The sequence below is a fragment of the Pelophylax lessonae genome (genome assembly GCF_965119305.1).
Source record: "Pelophylax lessonae genome assembly, chromosome: 4".
Taxonomy (NCBI): Eukaryota; Metazoa; Chordata; class Amphibia; order Anura; family Ranidae; genus Pelophylax; species Pelophylax lessonae.
Window position 1 is genome coordinate 670,955,222 of NC_138771.1, and position 14,244 is coordinate 670,969,465.

At 40.5% G+C, this 14,244-nt stretch overlaps 2 pseudogenes across 2 annotated transcripts in view; both read left to right on the plus strand.

Moving 5' to 3' along the window:
- LOC309554231 (C-reactive protein-like) overlaps positions 1 to 14,244 on the plus strand; it is a 342,461-nt pseudogene that overhangs the window by 80,333 nt on the left and 247,884 nt on the right. The gene's annotated exons all lie outside the window — the stretch shown is intronic.
- The window catches only part of LOC309552473, a 99,689-nt pseudogene that overhangs the window by 17,735 nt on the left and 67,710 nt on the right, over positions 1 to 14,244 (plus strand). Inside the window, exon 3 of the transcript XR_014226208.1 lies at positions 4,684 to 5,281. The product of XR_014226208.1 is annotated as an uncharacterized misc_RNA (transcript). The remainder of the gene's footprint in view (positions 1 to 4,683; positions 5,282 to 14,244) is intronic.

The window sequence follows — 14,244 nt, forward strand, 5'->3', positions numbered from 1 at the left end:
AATACCAGGCTTGCAATGAGATGGCTGGTGGGATTGAATCCCCCGGCCAGCCGGGGATTTATTGGAATACGAGGTCAGAGTCCATGATAATGCAGGAACTCAAAGTTCCCGCGAATAAGCCCATTTGTTTTCGTCATTCGATGAACGAGCGAACAGCCAATGTTTGAGTCGAACTTACATTTGATTTGAACTCAAAGCTCATCCCTGCACACAATGAACAACTCCCCAAACCAAGTATACAGTGGTGATCGAAAGTTTGGGCACCCCAGGTAAAAATTTGTATTAATGTGCATAAAGAAGCCAAGGAAAGATGAAAAAATCTCCAAAAGGCATCAAATTACAGATTAGACATTCTTATAATACTGAACCTTGGGGGTACACCACTAATAACACTGAACCTTGGAGTACACCACTAATACGACTGAACCTTGGAGTACACCATTAATAACACTAAACCTTCGGGTACACCACTAATAACACTGAACCTTGGGGTACACCACTAATAACACTGAACCTTGGGGTACACCACTAATAACACTAAACTTTGGAGTACACCACTAACAACACTGAACTTTGGGGTACACCACTAATAACATTAAAACTTGGAGTACACCACTAATAACACTGAATCTTGGAGTACATCACTAATACAACTAAACCTTGGGGTACACCACTAATAACACTAAACCTCGGGGTACACCACTAATAACACTGAACCTTGGAGTACACCACTAATAACACTGATCCTTGGAGTACACCACTAATAACACTCAACCTTGGGGTACACCATTAATAACACTGAACCTTGAGGTACACCACTAATAACACTGATCCTTGGAGTACACCACTAATAACACTGATCCTTGGGGTACACCACTAATAACACTGATCCTTGGAGTACACCACTAATAACACTGAACCTTGGGGTACACCATTAAAAACACTGAACCTTGGGGCACTCAAATATTAGCACTGAACCTTGGGGTACACCACTAATAACACTGAACCTTGGGGCACTCAAATATTAGCACTGAACCTTGGAGTACACCACTAATAACACTAAACCTTGGAGTACACCACTAACACCACTAAACCTTGGGGTACACCACTAATAACACTGAACCTTGGAGTACACCACTAATAACACTGAACCTTGGGGTACACCACTAAGAGCACTAAAACTTGGAGTACACCACTAGTAACACTGAACCTTGGGGTACACTAATAAAAACACTGAACCTTGGGGTACACTACTAACAACACTGAACCTTGGGGTACAGCACTAATAACACTGAACCTTGGAGTGCATAACCAATAACCTTGAACTTTGGGGTACACCAATAAACATGGAACCTTTGGGTACACCAATAATAACCTTGGGGTACACCCCTGATAACTTTAGACCATTCAGAGTAAGAATCATTAACCACTACTCTCTGAATTTGGTCTTTTAGTTAAAGAGTACCTGGTCACCTGCCCGTGCTGTCACATAGGGGGCTTGTTAGCTCCCTTGAGATAGCAATAAAGTAAAAAAAAAAAAGTGTAAAAAAAATATTTATAGATATAAAAAAAAAATTAAAGCACCCTGTCACCCCTCATACACAACCCATATAAAAAGCACAGTGTAAGGTGGGTGAGTGTATGTAAATATCAATTGCGCCACACATCTGAGTCATCATCGTGAACATCAGAGTAATTCAAAACTGATAACCTGGCTTGCATCACTCATTGAAAATTTTGGGTACCATATTTTTTTGTTTTCGATTCTATGGCCATGTGCAATTTTAAGACTTGATGTTTTTGTTTTCTATTTACTCAACACAACACAATCTTATTTTTTTCCAAAAGTTTGGGAAGAATATTGTGCGTGTTTACAGTGAAATTCATTTTGAAACATCTATGCAAAAAAATGTTTAAAAAAATGCCCCAGTAGGCAAGTGGTTGATGTTATTTGGTAACCTGTGAAAGTGAGCCTACTAATAGAATGTACTTCTTTTTTACTGATATATTAATGATGAATATGACAGTCAGTTTATATACCTGGCAGGGCCAGATTAACGTAGGGGCTATTGGAGCTGCAGCTCCAGGCCCCTACCTTTATATAGGCCCCGGGTTGGCCATATTCACTGTTACCGCTCTTCTGTCACTTGTAAACACAGAAGTCTGGCTTCTATGCTCGCTTCCCCAGGCAGCTCCCTCAGAACCTTCCCACACAGCACGAAGGCCGGACAAGGAGGGACAGTTGCCGATGCATGGATGTGTTTATGGGCTTCAGAGACAGCATCCCATGTGGAATTAGGCATGCATGGCTGCACCCTTCCTTCTCTGGGTGCATGCCAAGGCACGGCCCTTAAGGCCCTTCAAAATCCTCAGCACCAAGCCCATGATGCTCTTAATCCGGCCCTGATACCTGGTGGTCCTGGAGCTCCTATACATCTACAACGTAGGTTGCCATTTAAATTAAAATGTTAGCAGAACATTTGGATATCAAAATAACACCCTTGACTGGATAACTTAGACCAGGGGTGTCAAACTCAACTTCATAGAGGGCCGTATCAGCATTATGATTCCCCTCAAAGGGCCGGTTGTATCTGTAATACTAGATATCCAGAGTATCCCAACCCTCTTACATCAGATGTGTAAAAAGAAGAGGAATGTGGGACTTTAATTGAGGCAAATTGGACATAGGATATTTTAATGGTTGAATACATATAATAAAAAATCACTTTTACATACACATATACAGAGATACAGCACAGAGCAAATATAATGATGCATAATAGATCCAAAATTAATACAATATTTCTAGGACCCAAAAATTGGATCACTCAAGAATATAATGGATACATCAACACATAAATGCTCTCTGTGCTCATAGTCTTTAAATATGATGTTAAGATAAAACATTGGAGTAATTGTAGGCTCTACACGTTTCGTGGACCTCCGTCCATTCATCAGGAGCTTAAAAATGTGTCTAAAAATGGAGATATGGGTTATGTTAGTGTACTGATATGAAAAAGTAAAATAAATGATATTATGGAATATATAGGGATAGACACTACCTTGAACAGTGTCATAAATCCTCAGACAATCCAGTCAGGGATAAGGGGACCGGAGCGGATCCAGGAATTGCCTGATCCGGGGCTGAGGCATGGATTGCATCCAGCAAAAGGACAACAGAAAGGAGAGGACCATGGTAAAAGTGAATGGAGAAAATCCAGGGATATGCTCCAGGGATTGATAGTAAGGGCTCATTGGAAGCAAGGTCAATCTGAAAATATATATTTATAACAATGGGTGTAAATTAATTATACTGAGAAAATCAATCTCAAGGGGACAATATATTCAAATAGGTAAATCCAAGAAAAAGGAAAATGCCAACGAGGACAATACCAAGGCTATCAAGTCCCAGGGAGGTTACCGAACAAGGTGCATATAAACAATGAATGTGAGACCCAGATTGAGTCAAAAGTAGAAAAAGTGAGAAGAGTGATCTCTAGAATGAGAAAGAGGAAGAGAAAATATCCCCTGGAGGAGGATATGTCAAAAAAGGATAGGCTAGAATCTAAATAAAACATAAGTGTGTGATAAAAGAACATTAGTGACCCATTAGAGTGAAGTGCAACAAGAAATAAGGTGATCAATAGGCATGGATCCTCTTACATCAGATGTTAAGTGCCATCCCCCTTACATCAAATGCACCCTTTACCTTGTGTTCCTGGGGGCAGAGCTGGGAAGCAGTAAGTGCTGGGTCATGAGGAGGTCCAAAAGAGGGCTGGAGCTCTACTGCAGCTCTAGGAGAGGTGGGAGGGCCACATGAAATGGCCTTGAGGGCCAGATCCTGCGGGCCTTGTGTTTGACACATGTGACTTGATGGAAAAAAAGTCACAAAACATGTTCGTTACTGGATCTGAGGGGCACATATTTAGTTGCAAAAATGGAAATAAATATAATGATCTTCCTGAGTTATACGAGTGTAATCCATTTTATTTTTTAATTTCTAGTATCTAAAAATACTGACTCTACTCTACTGGCTCTAAGGACTCTTCTGGCTTAGATATGAGACCAAATATCGCTAGTAAAGGGTATCACAGAATATATTTATTTGAAGACATTTAAAAATTTTGTCACATGACATAAACGAAGCATCAATGTACTAAAACATTGTAACAACAGAGCACCAAACATATACAATATGTAGCCTCCAAAGGGAGGGCCAAACCTTGACTACCTCCTAAACCGGGATGGTGTCATGAGAAGATCCCAACCGAGGATGGTACTGGATGAGAGTAACCTCCGTAGGTTGTGGGTCCGCGGGACGTTGTCAGGGTTTGGCCCCTCCTTTTGGAGGCAACATATTGTATATGTTTGGTGCTCTGTTGTTACAATGTTTTTAATAAATTGATGCTTCATTTATGTCATGTGACAAAAATTTTAAATGTCTTCAAATAAATATATTCTGTGATACCCTTTACTAGCGATATTTGGTCTCATATTTATGCCAGTAGAGTCCTCCTATGCCAGGATGGGGTCATGTTTTTCTTTTTTTCAGTACTTATTTTAGGATGTGGCATAAAAGGTGGTCAACATACATTTGTTTTAGTATGTAAAAATAATTTATTAATTTATTGTTCAGCATCTAAATCTTTATCAGTAATAAGTTTTGTTTGTTTTATTCCTTAGACTTGGAGGGTAAAGTCTTTGTCTTCCCCAAAGAAACCGACACAGCTCATGTCATTCTAAGACCTACAATTACAAGACCATTGAAGGAGATCAGTGTCTGTCTACGTTCTTATACTGACCTGTCCCGTCCCTATACTCCCTTCTCTCTTGCTACTCCTGGGAAGGACAATGCCTTTCTCATCTCCTTACAGCCTCCAGACATTTGTTCTATACATATCAACCAGGAAGTCATTAGTTTTAAGACAGACGCTGAGTCTTTGAACTGGAGGCACATCTGTGTGACCTGGGACTCCAATACTGGAGTGGTCCAACTTTTGGTCAACGGGAAACTCTACCCCAGAAGAGTCTCAAAGAAAGGGTCTTCTATCGCAGCAGAAACCAGCCTTGTTCTGGGGCAGGAACAAGATTCTTTTGGTGGAAAGTTTGACGCTAAGCAGTCATTGGTTGGTGAAATAAGTGACGTCCACATGTGGGATTATGTCCTGACTCCAGAAGAAATCCATAAAGTCCTCTCTGGTGGACACAATGGAAATGTCATTAATTGGATATCTTTATACTATGAAATCAAAGGGGAAGTTCTTGTCCAGTCCAAATTTCAGTGAAAGTGAATGAGCTCATTGTATACACTTTGTTTTTTAAGACGCCCCAACTGCTGATTCTGAATTACAGTGATAACGATGATTTGTCATCCCCATCATCCATGAAGGGTGACAATGACAATAAGTGTAGATCAAACAATCAAGGAATCAATGTTCCCATTGTGTAACTAAAACTCATAAAAATTGTAAACAGGATTCCAAATCATTGGAGTTTTTTTGTTTCTCATTGGTAACATAATAGTCCTGATTGTTTTATAATTTTATAATCTCAACTCAATGGGAGCGTGGAGCCTGGGAAACATGGAAATTAAGCGAATGGGTTAAAGGTGCCAGTGCCTACCTTTGTGGTAAATAATTATCCCAAAATATTTCTAAAAAATATTATTTATTAATTTGTTTTACATTATAAAACATTGACTACTTAAACAAAGTATAGTACAGAGAAATACAAATTTTTGGAAATATTTTTGGGTAATTATTGATTGTGATGGCACCTTGGCACCTTTAAAATCTCTATGTGTTAATTTATTTTGTGGTTCAACAATGAGAGTTGACAATGGCATTGATTGGTGAAGGGAATGGAGGGTCTCAAAGCTTAAATAAAACACATGGAAATTGTAAACAAGATTTTGAATGCATTTTTTTTTTTAATACTAACAATATTTCTCTCTTGTAATTTTATAATCTTGTTCAAAACAATAAAATAAATAGTAACATAAACCATCTGAAATAATAATAATAAAAAAAACATATATATATATATATATATAGAGGCAATATAGAAGCTGCATTCTTTTTGTGATTTTACTTTCATATAAAATCTGACATCTGATTGGTTAGTTTTAATGACTTTTCACCCCTTCGTTCTATTTCAAGTATTTGTAGGAGGTAATGATGGTTAGAACCAAAGAGAAGATCCCTTGAACACTCCCAGCCTAGCACAGGGGGCGATAAGTGTGGTACTTACAGATAAATAAAAAAATACTCCCGCACTACCACTGATAAGTGCTTGGTATATATACAGTGAGGGAAAAAAAAGTATTTGATCCCCTGCTGATTTTGGACGTTTGCCCACTGACAAAGAAATGATCAGTCTATAATTTTATTGGTCGGTTTATTTTACCAGTGAGAGACAGAATAACAACAAAAATATCAAGAAAAACGCATTTCAAAAAAGTTATAAATTGATTTGCATTTTAATGAGTGAAATAAGTATTTGATCGCCTATCAATCAGCAAGATTTCTGGCTCCCAGGTGTCTTCTGTACAGGTAACAAGCTGAGATTAGGAGCACTCTCTTAACCACTTTAGCCCCGGAGGATTTGGCTGCTCAAAGGCCAGGCCCTATTTTGCAAATTCGGCACTGCGTGATTTTAACGGACAATTGCACGGTCATGCGACGCTGTACCCAAACAAAATTTACGTCCTTTTTTTCCCCACAAACAGAGCTTTCTTTTGGTGGTATTTGATCCCCTGTGCGATTTTTATTTTTTGCGCTATAAACAAAAAAAAGAGCGACAATTTTGAAAAAATAACAATATTTTTCACATTTTTTTTATATGAAATTCTCAAAAAAAAAAAAGTAAAAATCTAAATTTTTTAACATTTTAGGCCAATTTGTTTTTTGCTACATATTTATGGTAAAAAAAATCGCAATAAGCCTATTTTGATTGGTTTGCACAAAAGTTATTGCGTTTACTAACTACGGGAAAGATTTATGTCATTTTTATTGTTTTTTTTTTTTTAACTAGTAATGGCGATGATCTGTGATTTTTTTTTGTGGGACTGCGACATTGCGCTATAAACAAAAAAAGAGCCACAATTTTGAAAGAATAACAATATTTTTCACATTTTTTTATATGAAATTCTCAAAAAAATAATTTAAAAATCAAAATGTTTTAACATTTTAGGCCAATTTGTTTTCTGACACATATTTTTGGTGAAAAAAATCTCAATAAGCGTATTTTGATTGGTTTGCACAAAAGTTTAGCAACTACGGGAAAGATTTATGTAATTTTTATTGTTTTTTTTAACTAGTAATGGCGGCGATCTGCGATTTTTTTTGCGGGACTGCGACATTGCAGCGGACAGATCGGACCCTTGACTGACATTTTTGAAACTTTTGGGGGTACCAGTGACATTACTACAGTAATCAGTGCTATACATATGCACTGTTACTGTAAAAATGACACTGGCAGGGAAGGGGTTAACTTTATTGGTGATCAGTGGGTTAAACGTATCCCTAGGGGGCGTGATTCTAACTGTGGGGGGTGTGGCTTGTGATGTAACCACAGAGACATACGATCCTACATAGCAGGATCACATAGCCTCTGTGCTTACATCAGGGAGAATGATGTAAACACAGCCGTCCGTCCTTCTCCCTCTCCTGCGGGAGATCGTGGGTGGCCGGCGGACATCGGAGCCGCCGGCCACATGCGCTGGCTAGGCAGGGAACGAGCAGGGGCGGGCGACGTCCCCTACAGGCTCATGGGTGAGCGACGTAGGTCTACGTCGCTTTGCCCAGGAACGGCTGACTGCCGTAGTAAATAGTCGTGCGGCGGTTGGCAAGTGGTTAAAGGGAGTGCTCCTAATCTCAGCTTGTTACCTGTATAAAAGACACCTGTCCACAGAAGCAATCAATCAATCGGATTCCAATCTCTCTGCCATAGCCAAGATCAAAGAGGTGTCCAAGGATGTCAGGGACCAGATTGTAGACCTACACAAGGCTGGAAAGGGCTACAAGATCATCGGCATGCAGCTTGGTGAGAGGGTGGCAACAGCTGGTGCAATTATTTGCAAATGGAAGAAACACAAAATAACTGTCAGTCTCCCTCGGTCTGGGGCTCCATGGAAGATCTCATCTTGTGGAACTTCAATGATCATGAGAACGGTGAGGGATCAGTCTATAATTTTAATGGTCGGTTTATTTTAACAGTGAGAGACAGAATAACAACAAAAATATCCAGAAAAATGCATTTCACAAAAGTTATAAATTGATTTGGATTTTAATGAATGAAATAAGTATTTGACCCCTTCACAAAACATGACTTAGTTCTTGGTGGCAAAACCCTTGCTGGCAATCACAGAGGTCAGACGTTTCTTGTAGTTGCACACATCTCAGGAGGGATTTTGTCCCACTCCTCTTTGCAGATCCTCTCCAAGTCATTAGGGTTTTGAAAATTTTGTTTGGTAACTCAAACCTTCAGCTCCCTCCGCAGATTTCCTATGGGATTTAAGGTCTGGAGACTGGCTAAGCAACTCCAGGATCTTAATGTGCTTCTTCTTGAGCCATTCCTTTGTTGCCTTGGCTGTGTATTTTGGGTCATTGTCATGCTGGAATACCCATCCATGACCCATTTTCAATGCCCTGGCTGAGGGAAGGAGGTCCTCCCCCAAGATTTGATGTTACATGGCCCCGTCCATCATCCCTTTGATGCGGTGAAGTTGTCCTGTCACCTTAGCAGAAAAACACCCCCAAAGCTTAATGTTTCCACCTCCATGTTTGACCATGGGCATGGGCATCCGCAGAACTTTTTTCAGGGGGGGAGGGCGTCATTTTAAGGTCACTCATGCTCCGCCCCTTTTTGACAATGTCATGAAGGGGAGGGGCTTAGTCATTATCACATAAAGCGCAGGCATCCAAAGGTTTGAGAAACCTGATGCAAACGTTTAATAGAAGAATCAAGCTGCCATTGTCTGATTAACATTTTCTAATTTGTTTTTATGTTTACACTATTGACACTATTGAATGCACCCCATTATTCATACACACATGATCAATGGCACTACAAGTGAATTTGGCAACTACTGTATATAGGACTTAGGGGCCCATTTATGCTAGGTGCTGAACCCCACCCCTTTTTTACATGGATCTGGGCTTTACGCCCTTCTTGGGGTATAGCTGTCTCAGCCTAGTCGTATATTATAACCCATGAGAGTTCAGGGTATTGCAAAGACTAAGCTTCCTATCTATCTTCCACATCCACATCTAAAGTGGATGAATGTTTGTTTGTAGACGGGGAACCCCAAAACGATAGATAGATAGATAGATAGATAGATAGATAGATAGATAGATAGATAGATAGATAGATAGATAGATAGATAGATAGATAGATAGATAGATAGATAGATAGATAGATAGATAGATAGATAGATAGATAGATAGATAGATAGATAGAATAAGATAGATAGATAGATAGATAGATAGATAGATAGATAGATAGATAGATAGATAGATAGATAGATAGATAGATAGATAGATAGATAGATAGATAGATAGATAGATAGATAGAATAAGATAGATAGATAGATAGATGAAGCAAGATAAATAATACTGTAGCTATAGGGACAGCTAGTGGAAAAGACAGATGAGCGGATGGACAGACAGAGCTTTTTCCTTATAACTTAGACTGACCAAAACCAAAACTAGTTTCCCGAATCCCTAATGCTGAAAAAATGTTTGCAGATAAATCACTGACCACCAATACGAGATATATGAGCAGGAAAGGTGCTTTGTAACTTTGACGGAAGTACATTCTCTTTAAATAGTGTTTTGGGTTTTTTTTTATCTTTCTGTAGGTAGGTGCTGGTGAGAGAGTTTAGTTTTTGGCTCTGTCTGCCTATCAGAGGAGCAGCAGGTAAATCTATATTGCTTTCTGCTTACCAGAGAGCAGGATCTGTGAGTTAGATCTGATCATAGTGCTCAGTGTGTGATTCATCTGGTCTAGAGAGTGTTTCACACTGGTCCAATAGGGAGGCATATTAGACAGTGGAGAAAACCTGACCAATGGGCACACAGGCTTTGATACAGCCCCAGCAATTGGCAGAGACTGGCTGTCTCGGTGCATTCTGGGGAGTTGTATATAACCCAAGAGCACATGTGCTGCAGGGTCTTTGGCTGATGAGCAGAGTCCCGGAGGGAGGGTGGCATCGACCTCCTCCTCTGCGTTGTTGGCACGTGGTCACAGGTGGTCGGCCTGGAGACCAGAGGGAAGGAACTGAACCCAGAGGTGCAGAAGAGCTGACTGGAGGGGTAGAGACACTGGAAACCCTAGAAAACAGTATAGTGAGTACAGGGGATTGTGTCTAGGGGTCTGACCTGAGGGGGTCCACTCCAGTGTAGGATAGTCAGAGGATGGGTGTCAGACAAGTACTCATATTGGGTGGGTGTGGAAAGCGGGGTCCTCCAGGGTTCTGTCCTGGGACCAATCCTGTTTAATTTATTCATAAATGATCTAGAGGAGGGGATATCTAGTACAATCTCAGTATTTGCAGATGATACTAAACTAAGCATGCCAATATCTTCTATGCAGGATGTGGAAACCTTACAAGCAGACCTGAACAAAATCATAGGGTGGGCAACTACATGGCAGATGAGATTTAATGTTGAAAAATGTAAAGTAATGCACCTGGGTGCCAGAAACCAGAAAGCAAACTACTCACTAGGGGGGGAACCTCTGGGTGAGTCTAGGATGGAAAAGGACCTGGGGGTACTGGTAGACAACAGGCTTGGCAGTGGCATGCAATGCCAAGCCGCTGCAAGCAAAGCCAACAGAATACTGGGATGTATAAAAAAGGGGATTCATTCCAGAAATAAAGAGATTATTCTTCCACTCTACAAGACTCTGGTCCGACCACATCTGGAGTATGCTGTCCAGTTCTGGGCACCGGTCCTCAGGAAGGATGTGCTGGAATTGGAGAAAGTCCAGAGGAGGGCAACAAAAATAATTAGGGGAATGGAGGACATCAGCTATGAGGAAAGACTACAAGCACTGATCTTATTCTCTCTGGAGAAGAGAAGATTGAGGGGGGATATGATATCAATGTACAAATACTGCACTGGCGACCCTAGCATAAGCAACAAACTATTCAGAGTAAGGAGATACAATAAGACACGTGGCCACTCACTAAACTAGAGGAAAGGCGGTTTAACCTTAAACGCAGGGGGTTCTTCACTGTAAGAGCAGTAAGGATGTGGAATTCTCTTCTGCAAGCAGTCGTATCAGCAGGGAGCATCGATAGTTTCAAAAAACTATTAGATGGGCACATTAAAGACCACAACATACAGGGGTATACAATGTACAACATACAGGGGTATACAATGTACAACATACAGGGGTATACAATGTACGGTTAACAGCAAACACACACACACATCATAGGTTGAACTGGATGGACTGGTGTCTTTTTTCAACCTCACCAACTATGTAACTATGTATATAAGTCATATAAGCCACTAAAAAGATCTTCTAGTGTTGCAATCTATGAAGTAAATGAGACAATTTAATTCTCTACATACAGCCAGGTCCATAAATATTGGGACATTAACACAATTCTAATCTTTTTGGGTCTATACGCCACCACAATGGATTTGAAATGAAACAAACAAGATGTGCTTTAACTGCAGACTTTCAGCTTTAATTTCCAGTATTTACATCCAAATCAGGTGAAAGGTGTAGGAATTACAACAGTTTGTATATGTGCCTCCCACTTTTTAAGGGACCAAAAGTAATGGGACAATTGGCTGCTCAGCTGTTCCATGGCCAGGTGTGTGTTATTCCCTCATTATCCCATTTACAAGGAGCAGATAAAAGGTCCAGAGTTCCTTTAAAGTGTGCTATTTGCATTTGGAATCTGTTGCTGTCAACTCTCAATATGAGATCCAAAGAGCTGTCACTATCAGTTAAGCAAGCCATCATTAGGCTGAAAAAACAAAACAAACCCATCAGAGAGATAGCAAAAACATTAGGGGTGGCCAAATCAACTGTTTGGAACATCCTAAAAAAGAAAGAATGCACCGGTGAGCTCAGCAACACCAAAAGACCCGGAAGACCACGGAAAACAACTGTGGTGGGTGACCGAAGAATTCTTTCCTTGGTGAAGAAAACACCCTTCACAACAGTTGGCCAAATCAAGAACGCTCTCCAGGAGGTAGGTGTATGTGTGCCAGATCAAGAACACTCTCCAGGAGGTAGGTGTATGTGTGTCAGATCAAGAACACTCTCCAGGAGGTAGGTATATGTGTGTCAGATCAACAATCAAGAGAAGACTTCACCAGAGTGAATACAGAAGGTTCACCACAAGATGTAAACCATTGGTGAGCCTCAAAAAAACAGGAAGGCCAGATTAGAGTTTGCCAAAAAACATCTAAAAAGCCTTCACCGTTCTGGAACAACATCCTATGGACAGATGAGACCAAGATCAACTTGTACCAGAGTGATGGGAAGAGAAGAGTATGGAGAAGGAAAGGAACTGCTCATGATCCAAAGCATACCACCTCATCAGTGAAGCATGGTGGTGGTAGTGTCATGGCGTGGGCATGTATGGCTGCCAATGGAACTGGTTCTCTTGTATTTATTGATGATGTGACTGCTGACAAAAGCAGCAGGATGAATTCTGAAGTGTTTCGGGCAATATTATCTGCTCATATTCAGCCAAATGCTTCAGAACTCATTGGACGGCGCTTCACAGTGCAGATGGACAATGACCCGAAGCATACTGCGAAAGCAACCAATGAGTTTTTTAAGGGAAAGAAGTGGAATGTTATGCAATGGCCAAGTCAATCACCTGACCTGAATCCGATTGAGCATGCATTTCACTTGCTGAAGACAAAACTGAAGGAAAAATGCCCCAAGAACAAGCAGGAACTGAAGACAGTTGCAGTAGAGGCCTGGCAGAGCATCACCAGGGATGAAACCCAGCGTCTGGTGATGTCTATGCGTTCCAGACTTCAGGCTGTAATTGACTGCAAAGGATTTGCAACCAAGCATTAAAAAGTGAAAGTTTGATTTATGATTGTTAATCCGTCCCATTACTTTTGGTCCCTTAAAAAGTGGGAGGCACATATACAAACTGTTGTAATTCCTACACCGTTCACCTGATTTGGATGTAAATACCCTCAAATTAAAGCTGAAAGTCTGCAGTTAAAACACATCTTGTTTGTTTCATTTCAAATCCATTGTGGTGGCGTATAGAGCCAAAAAGATTAGAATTGTGTCCATTTCCCAATATTTATGGACCTGACTGTAACTGGTCATCAGGTGTAACAAGTATCAGTTGTAACTGGAGATTGCCCTGACTGTTCATACCACTGCGACCAAGTTTGCCAGATATCCATAACTTGTAGATCTGGGGTTATTTAGAGCCCATATCTGTCCTCTGGCCTCCAAACTATATGTTCAAACCAAGATTGGTTTGATCAGATGCTTGTTCAAGCCTATAACGGCTTATTTACATGGGACCAAAACTGGAAGTAACCAAATTCTCATCACTTCCGGGTTCTGATGTCACACAGTGGGAAGAATGACATGCTACTTGTCACATCTTAATGGCAGTAAAGGCTGGGGTGGGACCCCTTTCCACTGCCTGTAAAAAGGAATCCAGTGGTTTCTTAGCCACTAGGATTACTTTTACTTTGTGCAGAATTGCTGGGGCTAATAAAAAAAAAATGATATCTTGATCATTGCTGCAATGATGACTGAGTATCACCCTTCCTTTTCAGCGACGTACAATTTGGGATTGGTTTGGGGGTGGTAAAAATACAGCTCTGCTGCACATTTACTGCTCCCCCAAATGAAGTAGCATCTCACTGTGTCTTATGATCATCAGCATTACAATAATCACACAGGCAACACAGTAAGCAGCTGCTTTATCATGGCTGTTAGATACTGACTTTGTTAACTCATGGCTGTACTGTGTAACAGATTGTAACACAGTACAGCCATAACAAAGTCCACACCCAAAAGTAATGTGACAGCGAGCCATGATGTATGGCTTATTGTAATGCTGATGATATCCTGCTGTGCTTACTGTGGGATTATTGTAATGCTAGTTACAATGATAACCTCCTGTAAGTAAAATAATAGGACACAGTGAGGATTCAATGCTCTATTCTTCACTCACTGTGTCCATTGCAGCCATGCGCTCCTCCTGCTGTTCCCTGTCAGTTGTCGGCCTCCTCACAT